Source organism: Mobula birostris, chromosome 31 (assembly GCF_030028105.1).
Source record: "Mobula birostris isolate sMobBir1 chromosome 31, sMobBir1.hap1, whole genome shotgun sequence".
In the NCBI taxonomy this organism is placed as follows: Eukaryota; Metazoa; Chordata; class Chondrichthyes; order Myliobatiformes; family Myliobatidae; genus Mobula; species Mobula birostris.
Window position 1 is genome coordinate 29,163,411 of NC_092400.1, and position 12,895 is coordinate 29,176,305.

The 12,895-nt window shown below is 41.2% G+C and overlaps 1 protein-coding gene across 2 annotated transcripts in view; it reads right to left on the reverse strand.

Moving 5' to 3' along the window:
• LOC140190682 (protein-tyrosine sulfotransferase 2-like) overlaps positions 1–12,895 on the reverse strand; it is a 93,106-nt gene that overhangs the window by 27,177 nt on the left and 53,034 nt on the right. For both annotated transcript variants that reach the window (XM_072247468.1, XM_072247469.1), the window contains one exon: positions 6,595–6,700. The gene's annotated coding sequence lies outside the window, so the exon portion shown is untranslated. The remainder of the gene's footprint in view (positions 1–6,594; positions 6,701–12,895) is intronic.

A 12,895-nucleotide genomic window follows, 5' to 3' on the forward strand; every position in this document is an offset into this window, starting at 1 on the left:
ACCGGACCATGACACCAAGTTTGTCCGACATTTCCTCACAGCTAATAGGCTCCAATCTAGTCGACATCCTGGCATATCTTTTTACTCTATACAAAGTCTCCTTAAACTTTATATACTGTGGCAAACAAAATGGGACACAATGCCCCAAATGAGGCTGAAGTAATATTTCATACTTCTGCATTAACTTGATTAAGTACTTGATTGTTCATGAGTGCTGACAGGAAGACATTATTGTAATCAAGTTATTGTAATGTTGGAATCACTCCAACCAATATATACAGTGGCATGCAAAAGTTTGGGCACCCCGGTCAAAATTTCTGTTACTGTGAATTGCTAAACGAGTAAGTGAATTGCTAAACGAGTAAAAGGTGACCTGATTTCCAAAAGGCATAAAGCTAAAGATGACACATTTCTTTAATATTTTAAGCAATATTACTTTTTTTATTTCCATCTTTTACAGTTTCAAAATAACAAAAAAGGAAAAGGGCCCAAAGCAAAACTTTGGGCACCCTGCATGGTCAGTACTTAGTAGCACCCCCTTTGGCAAGTATCACAGCTTGTAAATGCTTTCTGTAGCCAGCGAAGAGTCTTTCAATTCAATTCTTGTTTGGGGGATTTTCACCCATTCTTCCTTGCAAAAGGCTTCTAGTTCTGTGGGATTCTTGGGCCATCTTGCATGCACTGTTCTTTTGAGGTCTATTCACAGATTTTTGATGATGTTTAGGTCAGGGGATCGTGAAGGCCATGGCAAAACCTTCAGCTTGCGCTTCTTGAGGTAGTCCATTGTGGATTTTGAGGTGTGTTTAGGATCATTATCCTGTTGTAGGAGCCATCCTCTTTTCATCTTCAGCTTTTTTTTATACAGATGGTGTGATGTTTGCTTCCAGAATTTGCTGGTATTTAATTGAATTCATTCTTCCCTCTACCAGTGAAATGTTCCCCGTGCCACTGGCTGCAACACATGTTCAATCCACCGCCCCCCCCCCCCCCCCCCGCCCCGTGCTTAACAGTTGGAGAAGTATGCTTTTCATGAAATTCTGCACCCTTTTTTTCTCCAAATATACCTTTGCTCATTGCGGCCAGGAAGTTCTATTTTAACTTCATCAGCCCACAGGAATTGTTTCCAAAATGCATCAGGCTTGTTTAAATGTTCCTTTGCAAACTCCTGGCACTGAATTTTGCGGTGAGGACGCAGGAAACGTTTTCTTCTGATGACTCCTCCATGAAGGTCATATTTGTGCAGGTGTTGCTGCACAGCAGAACAGTGCACCGCCACTCCAGAGTCTGCTAAATCTTTCTGAAGGTCTTTTGCAGTCAAACGGGGGTTTTGATTTGCCTTTCTAGCAATCCTACAAGCAGTTCTCCCGGAAAGTTTTCTTGGTCTTCCAGACCTCAACTTGACCACCACCGTTCCTGTTAACTGCCATTTCTTAATTATGTTACAAACTGAGGAAATGGCTAACTGAAATTTTCTTATAGCCTTCTCTCGCTTTGTGGGCATCATTTATTTTAATTTTCAGAGTGCTAGGTAGCTGCTTAAAGGAGCCCATGGCCGCTGATTTTTGGGACAAGGTTTGAGGAGTCAGGGTATTTATAAAGCTTTGAAATTTGCATCACCTGGCCTTTCCTAACGATGACTATGAACAAGTCATAGCCCTAACAAGCTAATTAAGGTCTGAGACCTTGGTAAAAGTTATCTGACAGCTCAAATCTCTTGGGAAGCCCAAACTTTTGCATGGTGCTCCTTTCCTTTTATTCACTCTAAAATTGGACAAAGCAAAAACAATACACTAATCTTGCTTAAAATGTTGAAAGGAATGCTTCATCTTTAACTTTACGACTTTTGGAGATCAGGTCATCTTCTATTTACTTAACTATTCACAGTAACAGAAATTTTTACCAAGTGTGCCCAAACTTTTGCATGCCACTGTACACGTGTCTTCACAAACCGCGAAGTATAATGACCAGACAGCCTCCTCCACTGTTGAAACAGTGGAGGAAAATATATCAACCAGCAGACTGGGCATAAGCCTGGCTCTTATTCAAGGGAAATAGCTGAGGAAAAACTGGTACTCAAATCACCTCAGCTCTGCAGGAAGATAGTGATGTTCATAATGGAGTAGCCTTGATTAACATCAGAGCCAGGAGTAGAAATGAAGCTATTGAAGATTTTGATATACCGTTCCTCTGCTCTACATACCACAATATGCAAGTTGCAGCTTGCACATTTTAGTGTCTTATTTCAGTACATGAATAAACTAATATGAATGCATTACTCATTGTCTCTAATCATCCTTTTCAAAAATCTACAAGAAAATAGATGACACTTCTGTTTGCTCAAATTGATCTACAGTGTCCACAAACTATCATGAAACAAAAGGTATTTACAGTTATATTATTCAAAGCAAATCTGTAGTTTAAAGGCTTGATGATGATGATGGTGGCAAGTAGCCATATAAATTAATGACTTCATTAACCCTTCCTTTAAAAAGATTATCTTATGTTTGGTGTTATATAGCCTTCCTTTTCACAAATCTAACTACTGTACATCTCTAGAAACAGCATAATGAGGAACAAAGAATGAGGGTGAACTTTTATTCTTTTTACATGGCCTATTCCAATTCACATTCATGTTAACTTGGAGGTATACAGGAATTAAAAAGTTCCTGATATTGCAAAGTAAACCCAAAGATAGTTCAATACATCCATTAATATTAGGCTCTCCACTGACTGAATAGCAGCAAACATCACGAGGGCCCTTATAATATTACCTTAACCAGAATCCAGCTGAATATTTAAAGTGATAGGTAGAATGATAACAAGGGAACTAATCACAAACAAGAGAAAATCTGTAGTGCTAGAAATCCAACCAACACACACACAAAATGCTGGAGGAACTCAGCAGCCCAGACAGCATCTATGGAAAAAGAGTATAGTCAACGTTTCAGGGTCTTGGCCCAAAACATTGACTATACTCTTTTCCACAGAGTTGTCTGGCCTGCTGAGTTCCTCTAGCACTTTGTGTGTGTTGCTTGGATTTCTAGCATCTACAGATTTTCTCTCGTTTGTGAATCCAAGTATATTTTTGTCCTGAAGAGTAGTGGGAATGTAGATTCCACTACCTGAAATAATGGTAAAAGCTTAGGTCCAGAAAATATTTAAAAATAATTTGTAGAGCAATTTGTTGTGCCATTGTTTACACGTCCACGGAAAATAGGTAGTATGGCCCTCAACTAAACAGTCTCCCTCCCTCTGTGTCATAAATTTCTATGACATTCAACTTCCTACTCAAACATACTTCCTTCTGATTTACAAGCTGCAGGCTGCATAGGTATGCATGCAAAGCACTTTTAATATATTTCTCATTTCAGACAGACAAGCATCATCATCTGACTCAAAAGGTGAGGTTGCAGTGGTAAAACAATCACTTAATTTGGTATTCACAGATACCAATTCAGACAGCAACATAAAGAGCAACAGAGGCGAGACCTCTACCTGTGATGCTAGGTAAAAGAGGCTTACAGGTAGGAGAAATGGCAAGGGAAGCACACTTGCTTCAGGTGAGGACTTTGCTGGGAATAGTCTTCAAAAATCAAAGAATAGGTTTACCCATGAAATGTTTGCCATGTTTAAAAGTTTCTTTTTGTACAAGGTATTATTTTACGAGAAGATTGAACTGTCCCTATGTTGGAACAAGATCCAAATCTCTTGGTCTGTGTTAAGCAGGCACAAGCTTAACACAGACCAAATTCTGCGGATGATACTCAGATGATTGCCAGCAGGACAATGACTAAACATGTATGAGAGTTTACAGAGTGTTGCAGCATTCCAATTATTTATCCTTCATCACAATTAGTGTTTGCCCAGGAAAGTGGTAGTGACTCCATGCAACACCAAACAATGCTCATCCAGCTCCTCTACCTACCACTCCACCAAGACCTTGCTCAAACTCAATCATCCAGCCCAGATTATTGAACTATTTTGACATGGGCAGCAGTCAATCTAGATTATCCTGTAGTTATACAGTAATTGTATTGGAGCACAAAGGCAGTTAAAGGCACAGAAATAGAGAGGAAACACAAGAGTAATTAGTTTATTGTTATATACAATAAGCATAATTTTATTTATAAATTTGGCTACAAATGCTTATTTTAATGGGATGCAAGATGTGGGATTATGTGCAAATATGAATTAGCAAAGTATTTAATGAAAATGCACCCGTATAATTTCTAATTAGAAAGGAAGTGTCTTAGGTTCCATCTTCCTCAGTTCCTTTCTTCTTACACACTTGGCAGCTCAGTAAATTGCTGGAGGCAAGGGCCAAGTCCTCATGAAGGTAGGTTGTCCAACGTCCAACAAATTCCAGAGATGAGGGGTGTTTAAGTTTGTCGACAGTGCAAATTAGGAAAGTAAATTATTGGAAGGACATAATGAGTATGCAAAGAGAAAACAATGTCTTTGACACTTACTTGGATCTTGTGTACAAAAGTGGCAGGTGTTCAGAATCAGGTTTTTTATCACTGGCAAATGATTACGAAATTTATTATTTTGTGGCAGCAGTTCAAGTCATAAAAATTACTATAAGACACAATAAATAATTACATAAATAAATAATGCTAAATAGTGAGGTACTATTCATGGACTGTTCTGAAATCTGATTGCAGAGGGAAGGAAGCTACTCATAAAATGTTGAATGTGTGCCTTCACATTCCCATACCTCCTCTCTGATGGTGGAAATGGGAAGAGGGCATGTCCCAGATGGTGAGGCAGTTTAATGATGGATTCACATTCTTGAGGCATTGCCTTTTGAAGATGTCCTTGATGGAGAGGAGGATTGTCCTTATGATGGAGCTGGCTGAGTCTACAACTCTCTGCAGCCTCTTTCAATCCTATACATTACAGTCCCCTCACTAGGTGGTAATGCAACCTGTCAAAAGGCTTTCCATCGTACAATTAAATTTTCTAGAGACACATCAAATCTCCTCAAACTCCTAATGAAGCACAGCTGCTGGTGTACCTTCAATATAATTACTTCAACGTGTGGGATCCAGGATAGATTTGCTGAGATGCTAACATCCAAAACTTGAAGCTGCTCACCCTTTCTACTGTTAACCACTAGATGAAGATTGGTATTTGTCCTCCCGACTTTCCCTTTCTGATGTCCACAATCAATTCCTTAGTCTTGCTGACATTGATCACAAATTGTTGTTGCAACACTATTCAACCACTGATCTATCTCACTCCTGTATGCATTCTATCACCATCTAATATTCTGCCAACAATAGTGGTAACATCATTGAATTTATAGATGACAATTGAGCTGTGCATTTATGAGTGTAGAGAGGGTAGACCAGTGAGCTCAGCACATACCTGTGTTGGCCATCAGCAAAGAGATGTTATTACTGATCTGCACTGAATGTGGGCTCAAGTACCATCTATAAATTTGCTGACGATACAACCATTGTTGGTAGAATCTCAGGTGGTGATGAAAGAGCGTACAGGAGCGAGATATGCCAACTAGTGGAGTGGTGTCGCAGCAACAACCTTGTACTCAAGGTCAGTAAGAGCTGATAGTGTACTTCCAAAAGAGTAAGATGAAGGAACACATACCAATCCTAAGACGGATCAGAAGTGGAGAGAGTGAGCAGTTTCAAGTTCCTGGGTGTCAAGATCTCGGAGGATCTAAACTGGTCCCAACATATCGATGCAGCTATAAAGAAGGCAAGACCACAGCTATACTTCAATAGGAGTTTGAAGAGATTTGGTATGTCAACAAATACAATCAAAAACTTCTATAGATGTACTGTGGACAGTATTCTTACAGGCTGCATCACTGTCTGGTAAGGGAGAGCTACTGCACAGGACCGAAAGAAGCTGCAGAGGATTGTAAATTTAGTTGGCTCCACCTTGGGTACTAGCCTACAAAGTACCCAGGACATTTTTAAGGAGTGATGTCTCAGAAAGGCAGCACCCATTATTAAGGACCTCCAGCACCCAAGGCATACCCTTTTCTCACTGTTACCATCAGATAGGAGGTACAGAAGTCTGAAGGCACACACTCAGTGATTCAGCCATTCAGCAACAGCTTCTTCCCCTCTGCCACCTGATTCCTAAATGGACATTGAACCCTTGGACACTACCTCACTTTTAAAATATATATTACTTCTGTTTCTTGCACGATTTTTAATCTATTCTATGTACGTATACTGTAATTTATTTATTATTATTATATTTTGTTTTTTTATTCTTCTATATTATGTATTGCATTGAACTGTTGCTGCTAAGTTAACAAATTTCACATCACATGCCGGTGATAATAAATCTGATTCTGAATTCAAAAATGCAAAGTGGTCATTTGCACTAATTTGGAGTATGGTGCAGATCATCTTTACTTACATTATTTGTAGAAAAGTTAGAGCAGCTAACAGCAATAAAGCTACAATCATAGGAAATTCTAAACTGTTCATGAAAAGGCTGGAATGAGAAGGCAGATGGCGCAGATTATGTGCCCAAATATCTGCAATAATATTTGAATCCCATAACCTTGTGCAGCCTCCAAACAAATAATTATATTTAACAAATTTCAGTTCATACCTTACAGATGCAGTGTTTGTACCATTTTATTTTGCATTGTAAAATTATCATTTTGGCATCTCAGAGTCTTCGTTTCCATCCATAAATGTAAAACATGCATGAAGACCTGGGAAGAAGAAACAAACACAACATACATAACTAAAAGGAATCAGCTTGAGTAGCAATCTCTAAAGCAAATAGCCATTGAACAATAACGACAATTTACTTAAAGATGTCTAAGCTGGAATAAATATTCCTTTTAACCCAATGTAAAACTTATGGACATTTTACCCATTTGTTAGGAAAGATTTGAACATTCCTGGTAACGTTAAGTGTCAGTCATTTTAATCACATAAAAACATGCTTTAATTTCCATGGACTTCTCCCCAGTGACAAGTGGTGTTATTTTGGATAAGTTTGTAAAAATTTGTGGTGAACCTCACTGAGTCTGCTAAACATTTCCAGCAATTATGTTTCCTTGTGTTATAAGAAAATGACAATGGGAGTGAAGATGTATCATTTGTTTTAATTATAGTTTTACCATCACAATGTTCTTCCTGGAAAATTCCAGAATTAGAGCCATACCTTGTATACAAACAAGTCAAGCAGCACAACCAAACCATATCATCATTTATGCTTCCCGAAAGTCCATTCTCTTCCAACTCAGATATCTTATCCTCTTTTCCTTTCTCCCATATTTGCCTATCCTGGCTCCATCTATTCAAATCAACTCCTCTTAATGGTAATGAGCTTAATAGTTAGCACAACACTTTACAGTACCTGCGACCCAGTTTCAATTCCCTCCACTATCTGTAAGGAGTTTATATGTTTTCCTTGTGACTGTATGGGTTTTGCTCCGGGTGCCCCAACTTCTTCCCACAGTCCAAAAATGTACCAGTTGGTAGGTTAATTGTTCATTGTAAATTATCCCATGATTAGGCTAGGATTGAATTGGGGATTACTGGGTGCTGTGGCCTGAAGGGCCAGAAGGACCCATTCTACGATGCATCTCAACAAGTAGAAAGTAGAAGTATATCTAGTCTACTCCGAGTAAAGTATTTTTGTCCTAATTCTCTATTAAAATTCTTTATCAATAATATATAGTTATAATGTCTAGTTTTGCTCTTCTCCACTTGTGGAAACACAATCATTGAGAAATTCAATCACACGCCATTTCCAAGTGAATAAATTTGTATTGCTTTCTCTGGGAGGTTGCAGGAAGACCTGATTAGGTTTATGAAATTATGATGAACATAGATATACAATCTTTTCTCCAGTGGCAAAGTATCAAATATTAGAGGGCTTAGCTTTAAGATGAGAGGGGAAAGCTTAAAGATGATTTTTTGAGTTAAGTTTTTGTTTTACACAGAGAGTGGCAAGTCCCTAGGATGCAATGGTGGGAGCAGGTGCAATAATAATGTTCAAGAGGTATTGAGATGGGCACATAAACAGACAAGGAATGTGTGGACAGATGGGATTACTTTATATTGGCACAGACACAGTGGGCTGAAGGGCCTAAACCTATGCTGGATTGTTCTATGTTTCTCAAGTAAGAAACTAATATTACACACAGTACTCCCAAAATGGCTCCTTAAGGTCGTTATAGACAGGGGTGGTAATGGGGACAAGTCCCACTACCTATTAAACACTCCCAATGTCATATACCTCAAATAGCCTCTGACAACCAAGTCCAGCTCCTGGCCTTCACGAGTGCCTTCATCAGGTAATGGTTGAGGTTAGCCCCAGTATAATCCTGAGGCACACCACTTATTGTATACTGACCTATTTACAACTACTATTTCTTGTCAGCTAGCCAATCTACGGTGGGAGGAAAAGATGGCAGTGCGCCGCGCGTGTGCAGCTCTCCGGTGAAAAATGATGTTGCATCTGTTAAATAGGGGCCGTGGACAATTCTGATTTGATGGAAAATGGACGTGAAAGCACAGAGGAACATCTGGAGAAATTTCTGAAACGCCCGTCCACTGCTGTCACTACTGTGTGGTTGGGAATCTTTCGGAGGGTAGGCCTCAAAATCCCCAACCTTGCCTGCTTTTGGTGACCGAGAAGGAGGTCGAATCGTTCGGCAGAGATGCTGCTCAGTACTCGGTGTCAGAGAGCTGATCAGAGCTCGAAGTTTTTGGATGACTCAGAGTCGGATTGTGGTCGGCATGGCAAGGAGAGTTTTTCTTCCTTCTCCCGTCTGCGTGAGATGTGGGACATTTGAGAAACTTTGAACTCTACTGTGCTCACGGACTTTCTTCATCAAGTTATGGTATTGTTACACTGTTTGTAACTATATGTATAATTATGTGGTTTTGTCAGTTTCTTCAGTCTTGGTTTGTCCTGTGTTTTGTGATATCACAGTGGAGGAAATAATGTATCATTTCTTAATGCATGCATTACTAAATGACAATAAAAGGGGACTACGTGTCTTCATAATCTAATCTTTTTTTCATGCCCTACACTGGAGAGTCTTGGGAGTCCTATTACAAGTTGAGTCCATAAGACCATAAGATACAGGAGCAGAAGTAGGCCATTTGGCCCATCAAGTCTGCTCTGCCATTCAATCATGACTGATCCAATTCTTCCAGTCATCCCAACTCCCTTGTCTTCTCATATCCTTGTCTCCCACACCCTTTAAATAGAAAATAGGCAACCATTAGTCTCGTGAGACCATGGATTTGCACCTTGGAAGGTTTCCAGGGCGCAGGCCTGGGCAAGGTTGTATGGAAGACCAGCAGTTGCCCATGCTGCAAGTCTCCCCTCTCCACACCACTGATGTTGTCCAAGGGAAGGGCAGTAGGGCCGATATAGCTTGGCACCAGTGTCGTCACAGAGCAATGTGTGGTTAAGTGCCTTGCTCAAGGACACAACACGCTGCCTAAGCTGAGGCTCGAAGTAGCGACCTTCAGATCACCAGACCGACACCTTAACCACTTGGCTATGTGCCAGCACGTTGATGCCCTGGCTAATCAAAAACCTATCTTTACCTTAAATGCACCCAATGACTTGGCCTACACATCTGCTCGTGGCAACAAATTCCACAGATTTACCACCTCTGACTAAAGTAATTTCTCCACACCTCTGTTCTAAATGGACGTCCTTCAATCCTGAAGTCGTGCCCTCTTGTCCTAGACTCCCCTACCATGGGAAATAACTTTGTCATATCTAATCTGTTCAGGCCTTTTAGCATTTGGAATGTTTCTATGAGACTCCCCCTCATTCTTCTGAACTCAAGGGAATACAGCCCAAGAGCTGCCAGGCACTCCTTAAACGGTAACCCTTTCATTCCTGGAATCATTCTTGTGAATCTTCTCTGAACCCTCTCCAATGTCAGTATATCCTTTCTAAAATAAGGAGCCCAAAACTGCACAAAATACTCCAAGTGTGGTCTCACGAGTGCCTTACAGACCCCAAACAACACAACCCTGCTCTTATATACTATAACTCTAGAAATGAATGCTAAAATTGCATTCGTCTTTTTCACCACCAACTCACCCTGGAGGTTAACCTTTAGGGTATCCTGCACAAGGACTCCCAAGTCCCTTTGCACCTCTGCATTTTGAATTCTCTCCCCATCTAAATAATAGTCTGCCCGTTCACTTCTTCCACCAAAGTGCATGACCATACACTTTCCAACATTGTATTTTATTTGCCACTTCTTTGTCCATTCCCCTAAACCAGCGGTCCCCAAGCACCGGGCTGCAAAGCATGTGCTACTGTGCTGCGAGGAAACTTTATGATTTGGCGATATGAGTCAGCTGCAACTTTCCTCATTCCCTGTCACGCCCACTGTGGAGCTTGAACGCATGCGAGGTCATTACCCGCGCGCCATCCATGTCAGCGCGGGAAGGAGATCAACTCCTCGAGCTTGCAAATGACGGCGGGCTGAAAAGTATGTTTGACGTAACATCTCTGCCGGCATTCTGGATCAAAGTCAAGGCTAAATTTCCTGAGATAGCCACGAAAGCACTGAAAATGTTGCTTCCATTTCCAACATATCTCTGCAATGAATGCAATGAAAACTAAATTGCAGAATAGACTGGACATAAGGAACCCCCTCGATGGCACCATCTTGTTGCAGGGAAACAAGCCAAGGGCTCTCACTGATTCAGCGATATTGGTGTGTTACAATGATTTTATATGCTCATACGGGGAAAATATGTGCTGTGTGTTTAATATCCAAATGTTACTTAAAATGTTATGATGCTATTGACTTATAAGTGACTTATATAACCATATAACAATTACAGCACGGAAACAGGCCATCTCTGCCCTTCTAGTCTGTGCCGAGTGCTACTCTCACCTAGTCCCACCGACCTGCACTCAGCCCATAACCCTCCATTCCTTTCCTGTCCATATACCTATCCAATTTTTCATTAAATGATAATATCGAACCTGCCTCTACCACTTCTACTGGAAGTTCGTTCAACTCCTACTTCAAGCTCCCCTGTCCTCCCCGATAATTGACTTATCACTATATTCATGCGAGGAAAATATGCGCAGTGTGTTTAATATTAAATTCGTTACATAAACCCTTTTAGAAACAAAATTGAGTGTATTAGCCACTTATCACCTATATTCTGGTCGTGATTAACACTACCCGCCCCCCCCCCAAATAGAATCGCCAAAAACGATTTGTAGGAAAAAATCGGCACGTACACGCATCCGCACTGGTGCCCGCACAAGGCTTCATGGTCATTGTAGTCTTTCTTGGGGTAAACACAACGTATTTGACTGCTACTCTTGTCCGTTGGCATTCCTACCGCCCACCGCCCCGCCCCCCCAGGGTCAGCTGGTCCACAAGAATATTGTCAATAATAAACCGGTCTGCGTTGCAAAAAAGGTTAAACTATCTAAGTCTCTCTGTAGGCTCTTTGTTTTCTCAACACTACCCGATCCTTCACCTAGCTTTGTATCATCGGCAAATTTAGCCACAAATCTATCAATACCGTAGTCCAAGTCATTGCCATACATCGTAAAAAGCAGCGGTCCCAACACTGACCCCTGTGGAGCTCCACTGGTAACCAGCAGCCAGCCAGATTAGGATCCCTTTATTCCCACTCTCCGCTTTCTACTGATCAACCAATGTTCCACCCATGCTAGTATCTTCCCTGTAATTCCATGGGCTCTTATCTTGCTAAGCAGCCTCCTGTGCAGAACCTTGTCAAAGGCCTTCTGAAAATCCAAGTATACTGTACCACATCCACTGCATCTCCTTTGTCTATCCTGCTTGTAATTAGTAAGGAAGACAAATGCACTGTTAGCATTTATTCTGAGAAGACTAAAATATAAAAGCAAAGACATACTGTGGAGGTTTTATAAAAGTTTTGGTTAGGTTGCATTTCAAATACTATTAGCAATTTTGGGCCTTGGAATAAGAGTCCAGAAAAGGTTCACAAGAATGATTGCCGAAATAAATGTATGAGGAGTATTTGGTGGCTCTGGAGTGGAGTTTGTTTAAAGAATTAACAAAATCTGTCAAGCCTTTTAATAGGGTTCCTAAATGAAAAAATGTGAGACAGTGGGAGAATTTAAACAGAGAGCAGATTAACAGAGTGGGCGACAGAGTAGTGGGAGACAGAGTAGGAAGGCTTTGGCTTGAGAGACTTCAGCAAGCAGAGGCTGAGGACGAGCTTGCTCCCAGTGAGGTAAGGCCAGGTAAGTTCCTTTAATTACTCTAATTAACTTCGAAGTTGGTAATGGAGGCAGCAGTTAGGGCAGTCGAGTGCTCCGTTTGCAGTATGTGGGAAGTCAGGGTGAGCACAATTGTCCCTGATGACTACACCCGTAAAAGGTGCATCCAGCTGCAGCTCCTGGCAAGCCGAGTTAGGGAACTGGAGTTGGAGGTGGATGAACTTCAGATCATTCATGAGGCTGAGGCTGAGGCAGAGGCAGAAATAAACAGGAGTTACAGGGATATAGTCACCCCTAAAAGTCAGGAGACACGTAGCTAGGTGACTGTCAGGAGAGGAAAGGGGAATAGACAGAATGAGCAAAGCACCCCTGTGGCCATTCCCATCAACAATAAGTATACAGTTTTGAATACTGTTGGTGGGGACAACCTACCAGGGCCAAGTTGCAGTGGTTGCATCTCTGGCACCGAGACTGGACCCTCAGCTCAGAAGGGAAGGAGGGAAAAGAGGAGAGCAGTAGTGATAAGAGATTCGATAGTTAGGGGGACAGATAGGAGGTTCTGTGGGAGAGGTCGAGAATCACGGATGGTCTGTTGCCTCCCTGGTGCCAGGGTCTGCGATATCGCGGATCAAGTTCTTGATATTCTTAGGAAGGAGGGTGAGCAGCCAGATGTCGTGATCCATGC